At 40.1% G+C, this 27,218-nt stretch overlaps 1 long non-coding RNA gene across 1 annotated transcript; it reads left to right on the top strand.

Annotated features, from left to right (window-relative positions):
- Nucleotides 1–18,805: 18,805 nt before the first annotated feature.
- Nucleotides 18,806–24,773, top strand: LOC133479958 (uncharacterized). Its single transcript, XR_009789127.1, has 3 exons — nucleotides 18,806–18,904; nucleotides 21,240–21,348; nucleotides 24,657–24,773. It is a non-coding gene; the product is annotated as an uncharacterized LOC133479958 (long non-coding RNA).
- The last annotated feature ends 2,445 nt before the right edge of the window (nucleotides 24,774–27,218 follow it).

Raw genomic sequence — 27,218 nt, 5'->3', positions numbered from 1 at the left:
CATCGACTGTGGTTAAAACATTATTAAAATGCTAATAATGTCTCCATCGAGTGATTTCTTTCTCAGTGTTACTGTTGAGTATGAAATAGATATAAAAAAAAAAAAATATCCAGCTAGTGTGTAACAGTACGTTAGTGGAGCTGGCTAGCTATGGTTTAAGAATGCAGTTGTCGGTAAACTTCAGCTCAGCGGTTAGTGCATTTGTCTGCCAGTCGGTAAAAGCGTGTTTCAATCCAGGTAAACCCTGTAATGTGATTGCTTTTGTAAAAGTCGTCGTTAACGATGTTTTTGCCTCGTTCCTCCGTCAAACAGTTGCTTTGTGTGCTCATTTAAAAAAAAAAAAAAAGAAAAACTCTTAAGATTGTGTCAACGTTGGTAAATTAAAAGGGTAAAAATATCTTTGATAATTTTGAATGACTTCTAATGATTTAGTTAAAGCTATATAGATATACTGTATATAAAGATCGTGCCCTCCACCTCCCCGGAAGAAAAATCCAACAGCTGCCACTGCTTCAATATCAAAAGGTTAATACCATATTCTTGCGTGACATTTTGCTCACTAAATATTCACCATCCGGGATTTAGAGAGTTTAACCTTCTATATGAATATGAAGTTATTGAAAAATGCATTGCATCCTGCAGTCAGAAACCAGATATTAACTAATAAAAAAAAAAAGAAAAAAAAACTGAGTCAAAACAGAAACTTTAGTTTTAATACAAAAAAAGCCTTCATTACATATTCTCCTCCATGGCTGATGGTAACATTTCTCAAATGTAATTAAACTTGCGCCTGTGAGGATAAAAAAATAAGCTTGTTAATACGTCCTGGGTGTAATAAAAAAAATCATAATAATAAAGACAAAGAATAAAGTACACACAAGCACTGCCTCCCATTTATTGCTTCAGAAGTAATATTCTATTTAATAAGCCACCAATGTGAGAACATATATCAGCCTATCATTACAATAAAACAACTTGGCAACTGAAGGTTAGACTGAGGCTGAGAAAACCTGGAATTAAAACAAGAATTTAAAAAAATAAAATAAATTAAAAATCACCCGAGAAATGACAAGAAACAAGTGAAGTCGCTGGACTCGCATTCAAATAAGAAAGGATGCCGGAGACTTCCAGGTACATTTGTCAGCATTAAAGTGTTCAGTGATAGTTGCAAAAGATCGTGGATGGCTAAGCAGAAGTATTGGCTGTGTTTAGAAAGCTGTTAATGATTTGATTCCAGTTTTGGTACCTTTTCGAACAACTTATAAGCAAATGTCTATTGCGAATGTCGGTGATCATTTGATTCATCTGTTTGTGCCGTTTGACAAGAAGAAGTCGTGAGCGAAGACGTCAATTGCGACTCGAACTTCTTATGCTAGCTAGCTATCCGCCGACTGGTTAGCTGTCATCGATCCATTAAACTGAACGTGAGTCAGTGGTGTATTTTTTGTGTAAGCCTGCACGCGAACGTACACTAAGCACAGGGGTGACACATCCGGTGGCGTGTCTAAACCATCAATATGCTTCTCCTCGTCAGCTGTTGTGTAAGTTTTAACATTTACGAAGTGCATGTTTACAAAAGTGCTTTAAGACAAGGCATGCTCAGTAATTCAAGATTTACATTCCACAGAAATTACTTTTCTGCTTTCTGAAATAAACTAATCTGTGTCACCAATGTGATTCCAAAGCAATCGTTTAATGATTGAAACCACCTAATCAGCTCCAGTTAGGATTTCAATCATCCAGTTATGAGTCAGTATGTTAAAAGCAAGCCAATTATTCAGCCTATGAGTTCATAACCTCTGTTTATAACTGACTTTTTTTTTTTTGTAGGGCTTCCAAAGTTCATTCAAGTGATAATCCTCAATTGAAATTGAAATGGAGGATAAAAAGATATATAAAAGAATTCAAACATCAACATGGTCTCGGGCCCACAGAAAATCCAGACGAATAAATAAACAAAAATGCAAATTAAACACTCTGGCAGTGCACAGTAAGCGCAGTGTTTATGAGGGTGGTTTTCGTCAAAGGCATGCGCGCGCACACGCACGTACGCACCGACACTGACATGCTGGTGCTCCTCTTTTGAAACGCACTTTTAAGGGAAAAGGCAAAAAAGTGTCAGTGATGCAATCCCTTCAGCAGGCTGGAGTCTTGACTGTGAGTAACTCTGAGGTCTGCTACAGAGGAATGGAATATAGTAGCGACCATCGTCGTAATTGCCTGCGTGTTTGTGTATGGCATAGGAAGAAATATGTGTGTCTGTGTGTTGCCTTCACCACCCCTTGGCTGAACTGATGAGCTCATTATTTTTGCTCCCAGAACCCCCAACAAGTCTCTGGAAGCGCAACACACAGCGGAGCTCCCCATGAGTGCTTGCTGGTGTGCGCGTGCGTCTGCTTGTGTGTGTGTGTTTGTGTGTGTCAACTTGGCCTTTACTTTGGAGTTGTGCCTTTGAACTATTTATTGTGAAAGCAAAAGGCCCTCGACAGAGATGCGAGACAGAAGAGAGCGAGTGAAATGTGATGTCATCGAAAGTGATAGGTGAAGGCAGGTGAGTAAGATGTTTGCACAAAGTGGGAGAACGATAAAAATGAAATACTGTATCATAACGTTAGCGTTCACCCCTGTTACAGATAAAAACCGTTGATGAAATTAACATGTCATGACAAATTGTAGACTTTGGGGGGTGAAAAAAATGTGAAACTGTCAGAATTAAACAATTACTATATTTTTAACGTCAGAAACAGAAATGTACTCTACAGATGTTAATGTCTCTCATCAACTCATTTAAAATGGCATTAGTTGTAATCGTATTACATTTTATTCCCATGCATCAAGATAAATTCTTCGTCTGAAAACATTTTCTCTTGGATCCCAAACTTTGGGACACAAAGACGCTGCATTTATCGGAGCTTCCTCCATTTTCCCCAGTGCAAGTACGCACAAAAAAAGCAAATATGACATTTTTCTATTCCGCCCTGTGCCTTGCCGCGCCGCAACACGGCAAACCACGGTGCCACGCCCTCAGCACATACACAATCAATGGCAAAGTCGAGGGCGGCATTCGCATTGCCAAGTGCGGTGTGAAAAGGCCTTAACGCGTGCTAATGTGTGCTAATGCATGCTAACACATGCTAACACTTACGCATGGTAACCGAATGCTCGGAGCAAACCTGTTAGCACACCGCTAAGAGCAAGTAGTAGCGATGAGTTCCAAATAATGCTTTGTGCATCTCGTTTCTCCACGAGTGGAGACTCGTCCAATTATTTTTCACTAAGCCTACAGTCAGATTAAAAGCAATAATAATAATAAGGGATGAGAAGCATGTCGAAGGATTTCCTGGCCAAAGAACTTTTTAGATTTGTTTTCTGACAATGACGTGGTGACAATGTCCAGAACTTGTATTTCTCAGGCTAAGAAAGTAGAACTTTTTGTGTACGTCTTTTTCTAGCCAACAGCTGGAGCTGCAAGCCCCATTTACAAGATTCCGATCAGTTGTGTTGCAACACAGTTTAAGTGCTGGAAAGTAGAGGAAAATAAAGTAAGATACAATCTGGACTAAAAACAAACCAAACTTTAATGACCACAAGGCTATTATTGGTCTCCTTAATGTCCTGAAAACAGTACTAACAGTCATAAAGTACCGTAATTAAGAATATTGGTGATTTTGTTTGTAGTATTTATGTTGCTGCTGTTGCTATTCCGGGTTCACCTAAAAGAAACAAATAGAAGACGAGCGGGTTGAAGTATGGTGTAGAAATGATTGGCTCGAAGATCAATTCTACCCATTGTGATGGTCACCTGACTAGTTTGTTGCTTAACTGAGCTTTCATCGTTCATGAAATCTAACTTGAAAACAGCGGAGAGAAATGAGTGCCAGCCAATCACAGACTTCATACTCCTCGTCCTACGGACGGAGGAAAATATGTTCTGACGCTTAATGATGGTATATCCATACTTTTGATTATTTTCCAGCTGATCAACTAATCACATGTATGAATGATGTGGCCATGGAAGTCAAAGAACCATCAGCATTGTTACAAATATTCAAATCGCACTCTTCTGCTGTATTACAATATGGAAATATGAAACTGCTCAAAAGAAAATGGAGTTGGACTTTTTATTTTTTTTTGTCTGCACACATTTGAATTGTCATTCCCATTTCATGCAACATAAATTATAGTTGTCTGCAAGGACTGTTTGTTTAAAACGCTGGATATTTTTACTTCGAAAATGCGAGGAGATCCATGGAAGTATAAAATGTTATGTAAAACAAAAAGTAATCTTGCGTCTCGTTTTTTGCTTCCATCCAGAAAATCATTTATTGCTGGCGTCTTGGGAGCAGTGTGAATTCTTCACGAGCGAAATGTTGGAGTTTTGTTTCCTGGAAGATTCAAAGATTCAATGTCATTATATTTGCAAACAATAGGCGGGGAACCTGTTTGGTTGGGTTGTTGTTGAGTAATTTGGGGAAAAACATACTGGCTCATTACAACGAGTACTAGCAGTGTAGTCAAATTTTATTTTGATATATCTCTTAATATTGCTCTATTGCTTCATTGATTACCCGTCATTAACACTGCATTAGCACACATTAGCACGCATGAACACTGTCACTATTTTCAGGATTTGGGCATGAGCATAATGGAAACTAACTGGAAACATGATAAATTGACTTCAGTTAAGGTGTATTCATGGAGAAACTATTTTTACCGAATCAAAGTATATGTCATGTAAAATTCTTCAATAATAGCCTATTGGATTAGACTGAAAGATGCTTTGTGGGATAGAATTAGATTTAAAAGTGTAGAGCAGAGATTGAGGGAAAACAAGTGGCGGAAATGATAATAGGCTGAAGCAGCAGACACATAAAAATGAAATGTGAAATGGAGGCTTGATTGAGGGGAAATAAGATGGCACAACGAGACCGAGAAGGAGAAAATGTATACGACATTCACTGACCACGGATACACACACGCATTCCCTTATACACAATTTACACACTCTTAACTTGTTCCACACCATATGCTTGTCCTATTTGCTCATTCTCTCATATGCAAGCAGCGCTGTGGCTATAATTTAACAATAATTTGTTCCTGCTGTTTCATATGTCTGCATCCTATTGCTACCCTTGTGGCCCCGCAGTGGCATTCAGTTTCCATACAGTATTGCGTCTATTTCCAACATCTCCATCAGATAACATGCAGGACAATCACACATGATATTGGACCGGCGCGCTCTTTCTCTCATAGCACTGTGCTTTTCTGATTACCATCACAAGCAATATGGAACACTGCAATTCTGCATGTATAAGACTGCATTATGCTTTTATTGGCAACTGAAGACTGATTTCTAATACAAGGACAACAACAGGGGGGCATGAATAAGAAGGCACCGTTGTGAATGCAGCCTTTAATAATATAATTTTGGCTTCCACTGCAACAAAGGGCCACCTTCAGTATTGCATGTATGGCTTTGAAGAGGAAGAGAAGATCTGAAAAATGAATACTAAAACAGTGTGGTTTCGCTACTAAGTGCGCATTTATGGAAACGTAAAAGGTAAAGTGTATAGTAGAATTGACTTACATATTGTCAACATTGTCAGTGCACAAGGGTATAGACACAGATAGTCCCAAATACAGCAAAAGTGCCATGATTGTAGAAAAAAAAGAAAATGATTTTAACCAAACCCTATCTTAATTTAAATTAAGCAGCCATGTTTCCGTGGTATTCCGCCTGTAACAGAAACTACCCTGATACTATAAGTACCAAACTCTCAGCAACGACACAAAAGAAGGATTCAACCAGACCTGAACAAATTTCACTTTTAAAACTGCTAAAAATATTTGAGTGTAGCCTCATTTAAATAACCCCACCCCCAAGTCTTATGACCAAAGCCACGCCCCTCACATGCACGAGACGTGCAATGTAGGTAATGTGCACTGTAAACAAGCCAATGTTAGCCGTGGCTTCTTCTTAACTTTTGTTGCTAACTCGAGGTGGATAGTCCGTGAAGGTTTCAGCTTTTTTAACCATGTGTACTTCATGTGTTTTATGAAATTGCATTGTCCCCTTTAAAAAATAAACTGATAAACTAAAAGCTCCGGTAGCACAACGAAACAAGTCAGGGAGAGGCTGCGGGGATGTGCCCACGAGAGTACAGTAAATGACTGACGTCACACCGTCTGTCTCGGATGGGTTGTTTTTAACCAGGCACGATGGTTTCTTAAAAATTCACCTTTATCCCAACCGTAGGCCTAAGCCTAACCACCACAAAGTTCTTTGTTTTTATTTTGTACAAATGTGATACAGATTTAGAATGGTCATTCTTTTACATTTGCGTAGCCTGCCCTTCCCGCGACGCAGGAGCCAATCACGTTGCAGCGGGACGTCGCCGCCAGTCCACGCTCACTCAATTGACATTTGTGCAGGCAGCGTTGGTTCAGTTTCTACTGAGCGACGGTGTGAATGTAGATGCAGATAATGCAGATAATGTGATCGAGCAGTTCAGGAAGTTGTCTGCCTTCATTTTTGGAGCCAAAACATTAGTGATATGAATGGTTAGCATGTCTTCCTCACCGTCGAGACAACCTGGTTTTGGGTCTCTGTAGGTCTCCTGGAGCTACACACTCAGGATGTTAAAAATCAATACTTCTTCATTTCACCAAATGGGTAATGAGTGGACCAAAATCCCAACAGGGCAGTGACATCATCAAACAACTACGAAACGTCTTGATAAAAAAAATGAAAATAGAGCCTCAGCACGAGTAGTTGACTGTAATGGCTGGTCGCATGTTTCAGTCTGAGTTGCATGACTTCAACTAAGCTGAGTGATTTACATACAGTGTCTCAAAACCAGTATTGTAGTGTTGAGTGGCAGATATTGTCCAGATAGCCACCTGCAACGACTCAGAGATAGTGATGAAAATTGCCTTCAGGCTGCGCTGTATGCATCAACAACAGAGGAAGCCTTAAATTTATAAGAACATGAGTGGCGGGTACGCACACATAGCCCCTCCCATGTACAGTACTCAAAAATACTCATTGATTTTCTACACATGAACACAGCGCTATATAGAGATGGTCTGACAGAAGGGTTTGATTGTGCATGAATGAGGCTCACATATCATATCACGAGGTTGCATCAGCCTGCCAAATGTCTTTTTACTCTTTTTTTGCAGCAGCAATAGTGTGCAAATTGGAGGGGATCAAGAGAAGCAGTGGAAAACCTCAGTTTACGAATTCAATTTGCTCAGTGAACCTGTTAACAAACCAAAACGTTCACAAACCAATTTAAAGTTTTCCCATTGACATGAATTGAAATGCAATTAATCCATTGCAGCCGGAGAATGTCATATTTACCTTATTTTGATGTTTTGTTTTGGGTTTTGTTTGTTTAAAAAAAGTTAGAAATAGGTGAAAACACGCTGACTGTTCATAAACCAAAAATAGTGTGTAACCCGAAGTCATTTTTCTTTTAAAAATATGTTCACGAACTGGATTGTTTGTAAAGCGGTCGTTCGTACACCGAGATTCCACTGTATTAGTGGTTTGATCGTGTTAACAGCAAATGTGAAAAAGCAGCTGTTAATGCCACAGGTCTAAAATGCTTATTCTTCCTGGGGTGTGTAGATTCTCAGTCATCAAGGTCATAGTAATCTGCAGACGTTGAATCGAGGCAACTGGACTCTTTGTCGAATTTATTGTGTTTGTTCTTGTTTTCCAAAAGTTTTGTTTTAAAAGTTACTCTGACAGCTATGCTATTGGGCTGAAAAAAAATGATAATTTTCAGACAAATCAAGGTAAGTTGTATAATTTCCCGTTGGACCTCTCACAAACTCTCTCGGTAAAAATTAGTTGGGAATCACTGAGAGAATTGTGTCATACTACATGAAAACACTTTCTGGCTAATGTAAATGTTGCGTCATTCTACATCGCAATACAGTAATTGCAAACTTGAAGGAAGTTTTCTTTTCTTTTTTTAGTCTTACATAAAGCGTGAATTCAGTTGCTTGGGTTTATTTTGAGACCCACGCACACATAACTTAGCCATGCACTCACTGCTGTCAGGCTTGCTTTTGTCAGTGTACGCTATTGTCTTTCATCCGGGGAAAGTGAACGTTTGGAGGGGATTGTGACAGATTCATGTACACAGACACTGAATTAAGCCCGAACCAGCTGCTATTTTTAGTTATTGAAAAGGTGTCTTCAAACAGAATATATCTGATAGTTTGGATGCTTTTTATTCTTACAATGTCTTTTATCTCTGCTTTCTGAATACACTACTGAGCACTCTACTTAGTCTGTTTTTTGTTCTACGTTTGCTATTCTGTTATATTCTATTGTTTTCTGACCCAGTTGCTATTTGCTGTGTTTATAGTCTCTCAGCATCAGAGGCAGTGAGTGTCAGTTATTGCTCTGGTGTACCTCTCTTGAAGTCTGATCTCATTTAGTGCACATTTCCTCTGTTAGGGTAACGGGTGGCACACTCAAACACATCCTGATGGGAATCGGGGGGGCAGTAGGACTGCTCATATTTAAGGGTAAAAACATTCCATGTTCAGTGGAACCGGTAGATGAACAATTTGGTTTGGAAACTAAATTCACAAAGAAAAATTACCTTGATGTTTTGAGTTCATTAACAGTGTTGGCATGGCCACACAAGGTTCACTTGTGCCTCGTCTGGCGTTGCGTACACATCACTGGCTCCCTTTGTAAGTATCTTAGTTTTCTTGGGGTTTTTTTTTTTTTGTTTTTTTTTTGGGCTCTAAATCCACCTTGAATATGGCGCCAGAGAGAGTGAAAAATGATAGCGATCATGTTATTAGATGATGATTAACATAAGTAAAAAAAAAAATACAAAAAACCCAAGCCTCAGTGGACGCAGCAGTGAGTGGCATTTGTATTTATAATAAGGAAAAAGTGCATTCTTGAATATTGTGCTTTAAAAAAAAACCTGCAACATAATTAAATAAAGAAAATAAAAATAAAACATCAAATAACTTGTGCATCATGATTTATTGCTGCAATACAATTTAGTGTACTGCACCTTCTGGTGTGCCCACCTTGGCCACCAGAAGGCACTACTGTATAACACAGTCAGAGAGTAGACTTCTTCTACAACCCCAATTCCAATGAAGTTGGGACCTTGTGTTAAACATAAATAAAAACACAATACAATGATTTGAAAATCATGTTCAACCCATATTTCATTGAATACACCACAAAGACAAGATATTTATTGTTCAAATTGATAAACTTTATTGTTTTGAGCAAATAATCATTAACTTACGTTCCAAAAAAGAGTAAAAGACTACGGGTACTAGACTGGTGCATTATGAAGCGTAAAATACGACAACAGAGACCCCGGACTGTTGAACAGCTGAAGCTGTACATTGAGCAAGAATGGGAAAGAATTCCACGTACAAAGCTTCAACAATTAGTGTCCTCAGTTCCCAAACGGTTATTGCATGTTGTTAAAAGAAAAGGTGATGCAACACAGTGGTAAACATGACTCTGTCCCAGCTTTTTTGGAACGTGTTGCAGCCATAAAATTCTAAGTTAATGATTATTTGCTAAAAACAATAAGGTTTATCAGTTTGATCATTAAATATCTTGTCTTTGTAGTGTAGTCAATTAAATATAAGTTGAAGATGATTCGCAAATCATTATGTTCTGTTTTTATTTATGTTTAACACAACGTCCCAACTTCATTGGAATTGGGGTTGTACTACAACTAACTAAGTTTCTGTAATATTAGTCCTTTTTCAAAGAGGATAAAGAATATATGGCTCTTAGTATTTCAATATTATCTTATTATGTGTTGGTCCACCATTTGTTTACAAGTATCTGTTGCTTAAAGGGTTGTAAAGCAGCAAATATCGAGGCTAACTGTTAGCATTTCAATGGTATTTTCCATTATATTTTAGCATTAAGCTAGTAGGCCATTCTTAAGGCAACATTGTTTGTTTGTTTTGGACAAACATGTAATTCTCTATTTTATCTTTAGTTTGACAGAAAGTGCAATTAAATTGAAGACTGTTTTTTTAATGAAATGCCAAACTGCTGCTTGTGTGGTTTTCGTCCTGGCCGTGGAACAGTGGACCAGCTCTTCACCCTCGGCGGGCTCCTCGAGGGTGCATGGGAGTTCGCCCAACCAGTCTACATGTGTTTTGTGGACTTGGTGAAGGCGTTCAACCGTGTCCCTCGTGGAGTCCTGTGGGGAGTGCTTCAGGAGTATGGGGTACCGAACCACCTGATACGGGCTGTTCTGTCCCTGTACGACCGGTGTCAGAGTTTGGTACGCATTGCTGGCAGTCAGTTGGACTTGTTTCCGGTGAGGGTTGGACTCCGCCAAGGCAGCCCTTTGTCACCGATTCTGTTCATAACTTTTACGGACAGAATTTCTAGGTGCAGCCGAGTCGTAGAGGGGGTCCGGTTTGCTGGCCTCATTATTGCATCTCTGCTTTTTGCAGATGGTGTGGTTCTGTTGGCTTCATTAAGCCGTGATCACCAACTCTCACTGGAGCAGTTCTCAGCCGAGTGTGAAGCGGCTGGGATGAGAATCAGCACCTCTAAATCTGAGACCATGGTCCTTAGTCAGAAAGGGGTGGAGTGCCCTCTCCAGGTCAGGGATGAGATCCTTCCACAAGTGGAGGAGTTCAAATATCTTGGGGTCTTGTTCACGAGTGAGGGAAGAATGGAACGGGAGATCGACAGGCGGATTGGTGCAGCGTCTGCAGTGATGCGGACTTTGTATCGGTCTGTTGTGGTGAAGAAGGAGCTAAGCTGAAAGGCGAAACTCTTAATTTACGATCTACGATCTACGTTCCTACCCTCACCTGCGGTCACGAACTGTGGACCAAAAGAACAAGATTGCGGATACTAGTGGCCGAAATGAGTTTCCTCCGTAGGATGTCCCTCCCTTAGAGATAAGGTGAGAAGCTCGGTCATCCGAGAGGATCTCAGAGTAGAGGGGCTAGATGAGGTGGCTCGGGCATCTGTTTAGGATGCCTCCTGGACGCCTCCCTGGTGAGGTGTTCCGGGCACGTCCCACCGGGAGGAGACCCCGGGGACGACCCAGGATAGGCTAGAGATACTACGTCTCTCGGCTTGCCTGGGAACGCCTCGGGATCCCCTCAGAAGAGCTAAAGGAAGTGGCTGGGGAGAGGGAAGTCTCGGCTTCCCTGCTGAGGCTGCTGCCCCCGCGACCTGACCTCGGATAAGCGCAAGACAATGGCGTATGAAAAATGCTGCTTATTATGAAGAGAGTTTAATTGAGTTCACTACCACCACACAGCACTCATATCTCAAGTTTGAGCTCACAATTCAAAGCAAAAAAAGTTGTCCGAATGACGGCTCATATCCCGAAAAATTCTGAATTTGTTACACTCGTATCTTAAGGCACCACTGTATTACGAATGTTCAGCCTTGGGGGAGTTGTGGGAGCCACCTCGTTTGGATTTATACTTTATTTTGCTGGCTCAATCTCTGTCGACACTGCCCGCTCGCCCTCACCACCAGCAGCAGCAATTCGTTCTTTTTGTCAGTATCTGTCTGGCTATGTATGAACAGACAGGCAGAGACACGGAGAAGTTGTCGTGCTTGCAGTCTGACACTCTTCAGCTCATAAATTCCTGTCAACAGCTTGTATGTCTCCTCCCTCCCTGCTCTTCTTCCTCAGTCCCTCCACTGCTGAAGGAGTGGAGGAACCCAGTGACCTTACTGTCTCACACAGGCGCAGGTTTTGGTCTGTGACACAGAAACTAAAAAACATGAGGGCGGTATCTACCTTCATCTAGATCTTCAGCTCCCTTTGACTATATTTCTCTTGTCTTCCCCTCCTGTCTTTCGCTCCCTCAGGCGGTGTTTGCCTGCAGACAGTCATCACTGACAAGCATTTCCTGTGGTTGGGGTGAACACCTGGGTAATGAGGTTTTCCTGCACCTAAAACAGAAAGAGAGACAAACACGTCACGCGGGCAAAATAATCATAATAAATCCATAAGAAATGGGCATGGAAACACATGGAGAGAGCAGCATCTGCTAAACTTGCTGTGAGCCAACAGAGCCGTGTCAGCCAAGACCCAAAAATCCAGACATACTCAAAGTTATGCTGCATTAAGATGAGGTGAGGGGGAACAAACCCAAGTCAAGCGTCTTTTCTTCCTTTGCCGTATTTTCGATAGGCTGTATGAATTTAGCCCAACGTGTAGATTTGGGCTCTATCGACTAATCGCGGTAATGCTTATTGATGACGTCACCGCATCTGCCTCATTGTAAAAATAGCTTCAAGCATGTCTGATCACGGAGAAGCTGGCAGCAGTCGCCCATCCTGCCTCCTTTCCTCGCCGCTCGGGCACTCTCAGGGAATGCTGGGCGCTATCTTGCGCCATTCCAGCTAGCTACTAGCTGCGGCTGGCTACGTAGCGTGGCTAAACACGGTGCGGAGCAACTCCTCTACTCCACTCATCGTGGCCTGCATGATCGCGTATAAGCTACACTTCTGGCAAGTATAAGAAGAAGATGAGTAATTAACAGGAGAAACAATGGTAACCGCTAAGCTATCGTGAAATGTAGATGCAAAACCCCAGAATATGTAACTGGGTGATACAGTACACTTTTCATAGAAGTCTGGCTGGAACCCCATTACAGTGGAGAGTAATGAACATCAATTTAGTAGGCAAATTAATAAGTGCAGAAAATACTACACCACTACTATTATGTTTCAATCACTTCAACAACATGAGTGATGCCGCACATGTGAAAGCTGTGAGCATGGACAACCCTGTGCAGTAACACAATCCCCCCAAAAATAGGTTTATACGCATGTTGAAACCTCGTAGAGTTTGAAAGCATTAAAGCATGATGGTACATACCATCCATCCATTTTCTTTACCGCTTCTCCTCACTGGGGTCACGGGCGTGCTGGAGCCTATCCCAGCTAACATCGGGCAGGAGGCGGGGTACACCCTGAACCGGTCGCCAGCCAATCGCAGGGCACATACAAACAAACAACCATTCGCACTCACATTCACACTGACGGGCAATTTAGAGTTGTCAATTAACCTACCATGCATCTTGTTCTTTGCATTGTAAGATCCATACTTGCTTGCATTTTTTTTTGACAACATAATTGTATATCTTTCCTCTCCACCACAAAACATTGTTTTTATGAAGCCGCAAGAATTTCGCAAGTGATTCACTTAAGCTTGAATCTTATTCTAAATTCTGAAGGTATAACTGTCAATACAAACACAGTCATGCATGTGTGCGATATGGACTGTTTTTATTCTAATTTTGTGCACTTTCTGTGATCTAACAAAACCTACTTCATATTGTAAACTTGCAACTAACTGTAGCGACACGTAAGCATTGTGTAAATGGCTGACAGTGAAAAATATGACCAATTCCCATTTTAGTTTCCAATAAAAAGCAAAGCTTTCTCAATATTTATGGGCTCTATTAAAGCGAACAGGAGAGACGAGTTTAAGCATGAAAGCATATTCCTTATCACAATTAAAAAGCGCTTTGACATTTCTGCAAACCTTTCAAGTAAGATTAATACTAATATTGAACTCAAACAGCTGAAAGTGAATTGGCTCTTGCGTTCCTTTCATTGTCTTTTTTTTCCTTTTTGCTGACAGATTTTTCATTTGGAGCCAGTTTTTTTTCCTTCACTCAAAAATTACTTTTAGATAGAAAAAAAGTGTGCATGAGTTGAGTATAAACTAGGACCAACGAAGTATAAAGAACAGTAATTTGACAGCAAAAGTCTTTTCTTCAAGCATTAAAGTGTTGAGTGACAGAAAATCAGTCGTCCATGAGGCCCATCGGCAAAAGGGACAATTATGAAAATGAGCACACCGAAATGCTGTACCTTGATTCTGGGCATTTGAAACCAGATGGTAACTTTGTGAACGAGCAATCTAGCCACCATTAAATATGAGCTTGTGAATTTAAACCCATCGTCATGATAAAAAAAAAAATAATAATAATAAAATAAAATGCCTTCCAGCTAGGACAAAAACACAAAGATGGGAGAGATTTTCTATTTAGAGCGAAAGAGAGTGAGATAGCTCAACCACAAGCACAAAAAGAAGACGACAGAAAGGAAGGCCGAGGTGACAAGGTTAGAAAAAGAAAGAAGAAAAATCCTCTCAGGCTCACCTGAAAGTGCAGAGAGCATTAAGATGGGAAGACATACAAAAGCCCAAGCAGCTGCTTAAGGTTTACATGCTGTAAATTATTCAAGCCATCAGCTGGGGAAGGACACAGACACATAATGGTAGGGAACTGATAAGAGAAACAAGTCACAAATACAAAGACCAAGAGGTTGACGCATATGTATAAACAATGACAGAGACCGAATGTACATAGAAAGAGAACAATGGTCCTGTCTTGACCATATGACCTTTATGACTGCCACTGCCTGTCTACTACTTTTACGCATTGACACCTTGAAAGTCTTTGAATAAATACACGTATTATTATGAAGCAGCTTCAGCAGGTGCTTTTACAGTGCAAGTGTGAATGCAAAATAGCCGACCTTCAGATTAATATTCTGCACACAAAACTGTAGAACACAAGAACTGGGCGGAAACAAAATGCTCCATGCTGCAGTCGGGGAAAATATGTCTGACAGCCACTATATGCGAGTAATATGTCAAACATAATCGATTCAGAACACCAGTTGACTTCCAATTGGTTCGACTTTAGAATTTAGTTAGGAGAAGAAATAATAGAAATTGAGTCAATCACAGCTCAAATCCGGGCTCCAGCTGGCAACCAGTCCATGATGTAATTGCTCCTGCTCAACAGAAAATGGATGGATGGATGGATGGATGACACTGTCACCATTATGTAACCCTAATTAATTGTCCATGTAAGGTGTTAAGTAACTTAAAACATTCATACTGGTCATTTCAGTGTTAAAAATAGTTAAAATTGTTAATAATGGACTTAAAACCAGTAGATTTGATATTTTACCTTTTTAGGATGAGTGATGGAGCTTCCAGCTAACATCAGTTAAATTATACACAACTGCTGCTGCTGGAGTATTCAGTATATGGTATATAAAATATTTATGGCCCCAAATGAAGGCACTTTCTTTCTAGCTGTGTAGTAATAGCTTGAAAAGGTTGACTGAACTCCAAATGATAAACTTTGAGGTAAAAATATGACACAAGCTCTTCAAACATTAGTTTTACACACCAGTGGCAGGAGCTTAAAGATCGAGTTGCTGGCACTCAAAAACATATGGGTTACACATGGTAAGTCAGCAGACTGGAAAGCTACATTTGTTGGACTGCATGGCCTAAAACTGCATCAAAGGCACCCGAGCAATAAATAGTACATGAGGGCGTTCACAGTAACACTGGCAATAAAACACAAATCCCAACTACCGTCAAGACTTCATGTTGTGTCTCACTGTGGCGCGAGGGGGTGAAAGTAGGATGATGAAGGATAAGAAAGAAAAGGACCGTTACAAGAAATACAGAAAACAACTGCCAGATGAATCAAAGATCTGATGACAGACCAGTGAAGAAAGGGCAAACATGTCAACTCTTAGTGTCGGAAAAACAATGCCCATCAAATTGTGCCTCTCCATCACATGGTTTTCGTGGGCATGTCCGCATTTCCGCATGACTCCCTCTTGTTTTTCATGATTCTTGTGTGTTCTGACCCAGTATAAAAGCATTTGCGTTTTCCCACATAGTTGGAAGCACAGATTTTCCCACAAGGACAAGCAGTATTGAAAATGGATTTACGGCAGATTTCTAAAATATTATTATCATACTGTATGACTATATCATCGCTTACTGTAAGTGTGTTGTTTTTTTTTGTTGTTTTTTTTATCCAAATGTGCTGCTGACTTGTGATTCTGGAATTTGAAAAGGCAAAACGACCGGTGAGAAGAATGGAGTTGATTGACAGGTAGCAAGTGAGGCCACTGAGTGTGGAGCACGACCCAAAAACCACGAAAGAAAGCAGAGAGAGGAGGGGAAAAGCGACATTAGGACTGACTGACGCTTCCCACTGAGCCATTAGTGCAAATTAATTGGGTGGCTGTCACTTCATTTGACTATAATTACTTAGGAAATGATTCAAATGCATGCTAACTGACATATGACAGCACTCTTGTGGTGTTACAGACCGCACCACTCTCTTTCGCTTCTGTGCGTTTACAATCAACTGAATGGTCACAAATAACATTTGGCAATTTAGTGACACAAAGCAGCAACATGGGGGAGAGGTGAAGAGGGGTGGGAGGGGCAAAAGACAAAAACATGACAAGAGCGGTGGCTTGGATGTCAGAAAAACACATTCATAAAAGGTGATTTAAGGCCTGGCTTTGGAGTCACATATTACACTGTCACAAAATTCACAGTAATCACGATGATTAAAGTGAAGAAGGGTCAGACAAATAGTCGTTACGAGCTAGTCAACACAATGTCTCCCAATGTAATGGAGGCGTGTGTGTGTGTGTGTGTGTGTGTGAGATAAAGAAACATTCCAGGCAGATGGGAAGCATGTCCTGGCTAATCCACAGGCCATAACAGTTAAGTTTCCATGACCTCAACTCCATGCTGTTAAACATGCACACATTGTGCATACAACACATGTACACGCACACACACACACACACTGCAGTCCAGGTTCAGACGCAGTCAAGGTCTCATGCAGATGATCAATTGCTGTTGAATGAAAATAAAAGTTTTGTCTCCCAATGGCCGCAGTCACAGGCTGTACACGAAGCTATGTTTAGTACTACTGTAGCTCTTGTTGTGATCACGTGACTAAAATGAGCCTATCAAATTGGTTTCCCGAAAAAGATTTACGGCGACGATGGCAGGTTCAAAAGTTCAGAAAATTGTCTCAGGAAATGAAGTTTTGAAATATGAATGTACGGTCCTCTTCTTTTTAAATCTTCCAGAAGCGAGCGGAAAACTTTTATGTCTCATGTTATATGAGAGGCGAGACCATGGCTTTAATAAAATGCGGAAACGGTTAAGCGCCACTTCCAGACGAAACCCGTGTCCTTCGACTGAACATATCTACCGAATGCGGATGCCAGAAGATGCCAAATGAGCTAATTGAGTGTCATCTGACTAATTACGTACTCGTTTACAGCCCAACAAAGAGCAAATGAATGTGAAACTAACCTCGCGGACTAGTCAGTCCCAGCTAAGCCTTGTTGCATGAACTGATGAAGCCTGCTCAGATGAGAGACGAAACATCTTCTAAGACAACCAGAACAGCTCCAATTGAGTCAATGCTTTGAGAATTTTCACTGAAATATCGGCCTGACGTTGGTGCCAGTTCACGGAATATTTAATTTATTGCTGTTGTTTGTATTTAAATGTGAACTGTTTTCAGGGTTTAGATGTGTGTTTACAAAAACACTGTGACACTGTGTGTCTGTACATATATTCATGTTCTGCATTTTTCTTCATGGAGAACAAAATGTTGTATTTGCAAAACCACAAATACTGTTGTGAAAAGGAAAAGAAAATGTGCCAATTTGATTTTGTTTGACTGGTCGGCAACGCAAATCAAAACATTTTGACGTTTGGACCTTTGCCCTGAGAAAATTTTTGCAACCGGACCCCGTCGAAGTTAAACTGAAGATCCTTGCTTTAGGCCAAACTTCAAAATTCCAGCAGTGTTTACAGTTTGATGATTGATATTTTTATTATATAAGTGCTCCTGTCAAAGCACTAACACAGCTACTTATATTGTTGATTCATGATACATTCTTGAGGATTTTGTATTATGTATTCATGAGCAATGAACTCAGTCACTTTAAATGTTGATACCGCTTCAATATTTAGATGTATGGTGAATATTTTATCAATTGTTTATAATTAATGAAGCACTTCATGGTGTGGGGGAAAGTACGCTTATACTTTTAACTCATGAATTAGTATTTTATGAGAGTTATTTGCGTTATCTAGTATTCATGTTGCGACACCGTGGTTCAGATCAGGAGCTGTCGGCTGACAAAATAAACTGTCATACAGACGAGATTCATTAAAAGTTTAGCAAATGATGTGACAAAGTGACCGAAAACTGATGTTAAATATTGAAAATTTTCCTTAATCTCTATGATGTGAGGTGGAACAGTAGCTGTCAAATGATAAGTTGCATCTGATTGGCTGTGGCTCCAGATGAAAACGGGTGGGTGCCAACCACTTAGACAAGTAAGTACATTTTGCTTATTTCGCACTTCTCACAAAGTGCTTCTCATGGTTAAAATGCAAAATCACAATCATCATACACTTTATACATGAAAAATCAGATCAAAATACAGTCATCAAGATTTACTATGCCTGCCCAAACAGATGTGTTTTTAATTGCTTTTTAAACATTTCCACAGAAATGGAACCTCTTAGCTCAAATGGAAGTGTACTTCACAATTTGGGTGCAATGACCTGCAAGGCTCTATCACCTTTGGTTTTTAAATTTGTGTGTGAGACAATAAGTAAACAGTCGTTAGCAGACAGCAGAGGCCCAACAGGCCACTGAAATGATGAGGTCCACTAAGCATTGACGGCTCTGCACACTGCAAAAACTGAATCTTACCAAGAATACAATTTATTTCGAGTCAAAACTAACTAATTAGACATTGCTTAAAAAGTAACTTGTTTGTAGACAATTTTTACTTATTTCAAGCTATTTACTTGAAATAAGTAGGGGGGGGAAAAATCCAGTGGCGCAAAATTATTTTTTTTTTAAATACTCCAATGGCAATTTTCGCACAGTCATGTTAACGAAAACTATCTAAATTTGTGTTCGTGACCAGGAAGTGTGGACAGATCCTTGCAACATGGGGCCATGTATTATCATGTTGGAATATGAGGTGATGGTCGTGGATCAATGGCACAACTGATCAACTCGACAGGTACCGTAATTTGTCATGTATAATGCGCATCCATGTATAATTCGCACCCCCAAAGTTGACCTCAAAATTCTGGAAAACCCTTCAACTTATGTATAATGCATTTTTACAATGCATGATTTTGCTTCTACTCATATGATCAAAACATGTATGATCAAGTATGGTCTGTATTTTGTTAGTTTTTCAAAGAATTATTCTGAAGTTAAGCACTTTATTTGAACACAATACTTTCTTTTTATTTACTTGCTCTTATTTTGAAATTCACAGCCCTACTTTTATTTAGTAAATGAGAAAACACACAGTTGTGCTCATATGATTGATTACCCAGGCAGAATTTGTAAGATGTGTACAATTCTTTTAAGAAAACATGAAGGACCAGGCAAAACACATTTAATTTTATTTTAATGGGATTCAAATTAAACAGTTAAGCATTTCAGAAAAGCATTATCATTAAACAAAACATAACCAAAAATAAATTAATGATGGTTGTTGTTCAATCAAGTCACTGATGGTGTAGTGGTACACTCGCCTGACTTTGGTGCAGTGGGTTTAGTTCCCACTCAGTGACGGTGTGAATGTGAGTGCGAATGGTTGTCCGTGTCTATATGTGCCCTACGACTGACTGGCGACCATTTCAGGGTGTCGTCCGCCTTTCGCCCGAAGTCAGCTGGGATAGGCTCCAGCGTCCCGCGACCCTAACCAGGATAAGCGGGGTTTAAAATGGATGGATGGATGGGTTGTTCAATCATCAGTCATATTTAAAAAAAAGAAGGGAAAAAAAAACATTTCACCAATTCTGCCTTTGTATGTAAACTTATGAGCACAATTCTACATATATGCAGTCATACGTACTCCAGTCATATTGGAATGAAAGTGTAGTCTACACCTTTTTCATAACCTCTATGTGGCATACTAGAATGAAAGTGTACAACTTTTTCATTAACCTCTTGGGGGCGGTGGCATAGTGGAATGAAAGTGTACAGCTTTTTCATAAATTCTAGATGGCGGCATACATTTATAAAATGTGAAAGTATTTTTAATATTCTCCTATAGCTGTGTATAATGTGCACTATTGACTTTTGACATTTTTTTGGGTTAAAAAAACGCACATTATACACGAGAAATTACGGTATGTGAAGGAGATCTGTTGCACTGCGTGAAGAAAATGGTGGTCACACCAGATTCTTACCGTTTTTTTGCTTTTCCATTTCTTTTGTAGTTGTGGGTCAGTGAGAAATAATAAAATAAAATAAACTTAAATCTAGTTGACGCTGAATCTAGCGCCCCACTGCAGTGTTGGAATTATCCTCTCATCTTTAAAAAGTAAATACTCCTCCTCGAAAAGTACCTGCGCCTTATTACAAAACCACACACACACACAAATCACACATTTAACAACAAGAGATTATTTTTCAATCAGATGGTGTCCCAGTAAGGTGTCAACATACTGACAATGCAAGTTGTCATGCCATCGAATCTTTTCACCAGAAACACTTAATGTGTTGCTGTGCATATACTGTAGCTCATTGGGAATAGTGGGCTCTCCTTCACCACATATTCCACAGGGTTTTTCTTCTATCCTCCACATTAATTAGATTTTTTATTTTTATAGTCTAGACATTTTGTTGACAGTCATATTCAAGAAATATATAAACAGTGGTCCCCGGCAAAAAAATAGTTGATCACTGATATAATTGCATTTAAAAAAAAAAAAATTTTTAAAGTGTGAATAGGCAGGAAAAAAGGGGGTAGGTTGCCAACAATTAAAAAAATATCAATAAGCAGCAAATAGGTGAATTGACGGAAGCTGAACTGTGAATATGCGGGGTTCTGGTGTATTTGAAGGAAGATCATGTTTTAATAGAAAACAACCCTTTTTGTTCCAAAAGCACACCGCCGTGTTTGTTACAAAAAACAATATGTTCAGATATTGCTGAAAAATAAAGGTCTTTATTCCAAGGTTCAAGTGAACAATTGCATACGCAAGGACGTCAACCACAATCAGGTCCACTTTTGATTTGTTTACATTTCTAAACAACTGACATCATGTATTACGGCAGTTTGAGCTCAAGTTTTGTGCCAGTAGAAGTAGTAGTTGTATTATATCTTGAAAATTAGATTGAAATCAAAATTGTACAACCTCTGGTGCGTAAACCATACTTAGAATGTTAGAAGGCAAATAAAACCAATGAAAAAGTGCTCAACTGATAAGACACAACGCATTTCAAAATGTGTCTGAGTGAGTACAGTACAATAAAATAAAAGATATTGAAGATTAAACTATCTCCCATCTGGAAAGCATTACAGTACCTTACAGTTAGGCATATGGTTTCTTCAGCATACAGGAAATGGCTTATTTCTCCTGAGCAGACGTGCCTGAACGAGGAAGCGGCTAACCACATGAAACTAACGCGATCCAGCGTGTTTACTTGCCAACATTTGCACAGGTGAGCGATGAACACAGCACAGCCTTGTTTAGCTCCTTCTACTGAGCACTAAAAAGTGTTTGGATAAGTCATGAATTCATGTCATTCACAGATTTCAGACTCACATGTGCTCAAGTTTTATTTCACACATGAAAAGCAAATACTCTTACATAGTTTGGAGTTATTTTAATGGGCGGGGCGTCCTGTGTGGCATCAGCAACGAATCCCAATTAAACCCACCTAAATCCATTCATTACATCAACAGCATGATTTGTATGTTTGATGTAATATCTTTAACTACTAGCTATGTATTTAGACTATATTAAATGGCGGGATTAGTCATGTAACTTCATAACTCCTAAAACTGGCTTTTTTTTCACTTTGTATATTTCAATTTGCATATCTTCAACTGTGTGTACCTCTTTAAAGACGGTGGAAGAAAGGGGAATAGGATTTAAAAAAAAACGTTGTTTATAGGCAATATTTCGTTTTCATTTTTGTGTTCAATAGCTTGAATAGATTCTTGTTTTGTTTTGATTACATTTGTTGCGTTAATGGCCTTGCAGCAACAACATAGTGAGGTAATCAACGTAAAAAAAAAAAACAACTTGTAAACATCTGATCCGATGACCTCTTTTTACAAATAAGTAATCAAAAAAGGAAGCTACATAACATGCGTTAAAAAGAATGTTATAATTAAGCTGCCTTAATTCACCAAAGGAAGGTTAATGCAACATTTTTCACAGATTCAAACTGAAAAGCCTTTTTAAAAGTTAATAGATTGACTGCATGGCTGTTGTCCTGGAAGGAAGCAAATATGGAAAGAGGTGAGGGGGATTTTGGGGAGGGGTGTAGTGGTAATAACACGATTTTCGGTTTTGATTTCAGGATAGAAGAGTGTGTCAGGAAAAAAACAGCAGGGGCTCCCCTGCCTCGACTCCATGCCAGATTTCTGAACAGGGAAAGCCAGAAGGAAAGTAGATACCAACTGAACAAAAAGAGATATAGACACTAAATTGCAACACATGCCAATACAAAGACCTGAATTTACACAAAGAACCACATTGAGAAAATGCACTTCTAAAGACAAGTAGTGGGGAGAGCATTCCCAATGAATTTAAACAGCTTTGGGTTCCGCCACCAGCTCAATCACATGTAACCTCGATACAAAAAAAAAAAAAAAAAATGCAGCTGTAGCACATTTTCCTGACCGCGATTATTCTTAATCAGTCAACAAACCTGACAGTGTACCTGGCACCCGAAAGCAAGGGACAAGACCCAGGAAATGAGACCGACAGGGACGGAGGGGATTATGGGTAAATGCAGAACCGCCTGCCGCTCACACCACATAAACCCAGGGACCCGATTACCACAGGCGTCTGTATTCACACTTGAAGAGCATTTCAGTTTTAAAGTCTTCCTCCAAACCTGTGTCAGCCATCGCACATCTGTCTGTCACCCGGCCGTGCTCTGACAATACCACCGGCACAATTAATATGCTCCTGTCAGGATGGGACAATTTACTCCTAATTTCCTTCATGCTACTCAAACCTGTGTGTGTGTTTATCATAATATGAGTGGTGTCATTTCATTTGCAAAAAAGAATCTCCATTTCAATAAGGATGTCCCAATTTGCCCATTTCGAAGCGCATCCCAATTTGGAGCTCTCAATTTCTGCAGCTTTATTTGAATGCAGCTCCACATCAAAATGGTCAGACCGACTCAAACGCTGAAAAACTTTTGCTACATGCATTGCATTGTGTTGGAGTCTGCTAAGTGTATATTCAAAAACGGATAGCTACTAATGGCTGACGAGCAAAAGAACAAGTGGAGAGCTATTTGGATTTAATAATAGCAATGTATGTGTCACGAGATGTGTTGTGTTTATTTTTTGCCTTTTGATTTAACATGAATGACAGCACAGTGGACGAGTAGTTGAGACCCTTCTGTGTGGAGTTTGCATATTCTTCCTGTGCTTGTGTGCTCCGGGTACTCAGTTTCCCTCCCTCCCTCCCTCCCTGCCTCCCACATATTAGCCACTACTAATTTCTGCCATCTTGAAATCATGTGACCATAAGAAGCGTTTTAATTGTCCCATCATCACATAGCTTAAAGGAGCAAGCACATGGTGTCTTCTAACCTTGTGAGGAAAATTATATATATAAAAAAATAGCCATATATTCGCTTCAAGACCCTGTGAGGCAAAAAAAAAAAAAAAACTCTGAAGATTATGTGCACATAGGGCTGTCTGCTAAGCAACCGGCCTCCAATGACTTTTTGCTCAGCAGATGTATGCGGCAGGCTTAAGCAGGCATGCTAACCATGTAACCAATATGCTGCCCCTTACAAACAATACATTACATTTTACATCATATTGTTGTTGTTGTTTTTTTTGTTTTTTTTGTTTTTTGCATTTTCTAGATTTTTACAAACTTTAAAACAATGATTGCTAATATTAGGTCAGGTCGCTAAGGTCTCACGTCACATCACGAGCAGCGGCTGTTTTTTCTTTTGAATTCACAATGTCCTGTTGGTCAAATTCAGTATTGTGCAAAGTCCCTTTGGGGTACTTTACATTTTATGTTTACAATTGTTGAGTACTTTTTTTTCACGAAATGTGATTTGCATTTGTCTTCAGAATTATTCAATCTGACCAGTCGTTGTCAGTTTAACCAAGCTTTGCCATTTCTGTGCTCTAATAAACCTCAAATAAATCACACATTCATTTGATTTTTACACGCAATACCGGAACAGCGAAATTAGTTGTCCTAATTATTGGCTGATTACTTTTTACGCAGTTATAAATCCAATTAGATCAACAAAAGTATCAATGGGCTGCATAAAGGTTTTCCGAAGAATACTTTGTACTATCAATGCCAGACTGGACAGGACTGATGAATACTGTGTGTGATATTACAGTAACTGCATGGGATGAAATGGACATTTGTTACATATTTACTGCTATTGTATAGAGGCAGTGCTATTTCTCCGTGCGCCTTCCCTCATTATCAAGGCATTTACAATGACTCAAATTAAAACACCCATTAATCTGTCAGTGTAATCCTCCTATTGCATGGAGCAGCCTATTCAGCCCCAGTGTGGATTAGAGAACACTGAGACCCCGTGTTGGTGGTCACTGGTGTATAACAGCTCATAACGATAATGCTGTGTGTACGTGGGTGCCTGTGTGTGCGTGTGTGTGTGTGTGTGTGTGTGTTTCCTGCTGTGCTGGTGGTCAGCATTGTAAAGTACAAAAAGTGTAAGAGTGTGTGTGTGCGATGGGGGTGTGTTGTCCATGTGGATAATGTGGTTCTTTCCTTCCTTTGTAGTTACCTGGTGAAGGAGAAAATCCCTGTGAGGTGGTCTTCTCACAATGTGGACTGCAGAGAAGGCAGCCTGTAATAGAGGAAACAGTGAATTAATAAAATAAGCCCCCCGAATGGAAGATTGTTTAGAGTTAAAGGGTTTAGAGGTGGACAGAGAGAGGTGGATCTCATCACATAAAAGGCCACACCTTACATCCTTACATAAAGTGGCATACGGTGACATCATGTCTTCCCTCACGACATCCATCAACCTTCTCTTTGGTCTTCCTCTTGCTCTCTTGCCTGGCAGCTCCATCCTCATCATCCTTCTACCAATATACTCGCTATTTCTCCTCTGGATGTGTCCAAACCAACGAAGTCTGCTTTCTCTAACTATGTCTCTAAAACATCGAACCTTGGCTGTCCCTCTGATGAGCTCATTTCTAATTTTATCTAACCTGGTCACTCAGAAGATAGCGAACCTCAACATCTTCATTTCCGCCACCTCCAGCTCTGCTTCCTGTTGTCTCTTCAGTGCCACTGTCTCTAATCCGTACATCATGGCTGGCCTCACCACTGTTTTATGAACTTTGCCCTTCGTCCGAGCAGAGACTCTTCTGTCACATAACACACCTGACACATAACACACCTTCCTCCACCCGTTCCAACCTGCTTGGACCCGTTTCTTCACTTCCTGACCACACTCACCACACTCTTACACACCACCATCCTATGCTGTCTAGCCACACTCTCCCCTACCACTACCTTACAGTTGGTAACCTCCTTCAGATGACATCGTCTGCACAAGATGTAATCCACCTGCGTGCTTCTACCTTCGCTCTTGTAGGTCACCCTATGTTCCTGCCTCTTCTGGAAAAAAGTGTTCACTACAGCCATTTGCATCCTTTTTTCAAACAAATAAATTAAATTTCAAATTATCCTATTCAGATTCAGTTTTTAAATGCAATTATTCAAGTGTAGAAATTCATCCATCCATCCATTTTCTGAGCCGCTTATCCTCACAAGGGTCTCACAAGGGGAGTGCTGGAGCCTATCCCAGCTATCATAGGGCAGGAGGCGGGGTACACGCTGAACTGGTTGCCAGCCAATCGCAGGGCACACATAAACAAACATGTTTTTGGGATGTGGGAGGAAACCGGAGTGCCCGGAGAAAACCCACGCAGGCACGGGGAGAACATGCAAACTCCACACAGGCGGGGCCGGGGATTGAACCCCGGTCCTCAGAACTGTGAGGCTGACGCTCTAACCAGTCGCACACCGTGCCGCCTGTATAAATTCAAATTCAAATAGAAATGATTAAAATTCATTGCTGGCATTTCAGCCCATAGTTTTTTCTTAAAAAATAATACATATACAGTAGCTACATTTCTGTTGCATCACAAAATGTGGTCCTAAATTAAAAAAAAAAAAAAAAAGCTGCATTATTTGAAATTATGATCCATAGTACTTTATCACTGTCTATGTTTATGAGTGTGCATCTATAAAGACGTCTCAAATATGTGTCGTGTTTATTCATGGATGGCTTTTGTAGCTACTGCATAAAAATGGGGCCCACTGCTCCATAGAAGCAAAACTGAATTCTGAATTTTGGTGATCTATTCTACAGAAGCCATCAAGTCAAGTATGCTTAGAACTAACTCAATGAATACACATTTACAATGTAGTGATTTAGCGAAGAGATGCTTTCTGTCAGCAGATAATAAACAGGACAAAAATACAATTCTGATTTTTGGTCGATGGGAAAATTATTTGGCAGAAAATGTGATGTTATCTGATTACCTCTGCACAATAGTAAGTGGGTGAGATTTGTTTTTTTGATGACTATGTTTGATGTTAGGAGAATTAAATTGAGTAGATATAAATGCACAGACGTCATTTCCTTTTCTCCATTTGAGTCATCGTAGTCAGCAAATAACCATCACCCCTCCCCCAGAACGGAAATTTATAATCTGATTGTCTTTTATGTTAAGCGTGATAACTAATATATTGACAAACCAAAAAAGTGATCTATGATTTTTGTTTTTGTTTTGTTTTGTTCAATTGTATTTCTTTACGCACCACACACTGTAGTTTTTGATTTAGTTAAATTTTTTTACTTGTTTTAGTGATGATATGATAACTTGTGGCGGCACGGTGGCCGACTGGTTAGAGCGTCAGCCTCACAGTTCTGAGGTGCGGGGTTCAATCCCCGTCCCCGCCTGTGTGGAGTTTGCATGTTCTCCCCGTGCCTGCGTGGGTTTTCTCCGGGCACTCCGGTTTCCTCCCACATCCCAAAAACATGCATTAATTGGAGACTCTAAATTGCCCGTAGGCATGACTGGGAGTGCGAATGGTTGTTTGTTGCAATGTGCCCTGCGATTGGCTGGCAACCAGTTCAGGGTGTACCCCGCCTCCTGCCCGATGACAGCTGGGATAGGCTCCAGCACGCCCGCGACCCTGGTGAGGAGAAGCGGCTCAGATAATGGATGGATGGATGGATGATAACTTGTCTCCAAAGTGTTCTGTAAATTGACTGTCTGTTGTACTAGAGCGGCTCCAACTACCGGAGACAAATTCCTTGTGTGT

Source organism: Phyllopteryx taeniolatus, chromosome 6 (genome assembly GCF_024500385.1).
Source record: "Phyllopteryx taeniolatus isolate TA_2022b chromosome 6, UOR_Ptae_1.2, whole genome shotgun sequence".
Lineage (NCBI taxonomy): Eukaryota > Metazoa > Chordata > Actinopteri > Syngnathiformes > Syngnathidae > Phyllopteryx > Phyllopteryx taeniolatus.
The sequence above is the reverse complement of the archived record's forward strand: the minus strand, read 5'-3'. Positions and strand labels throughout refer to the sequence as shown.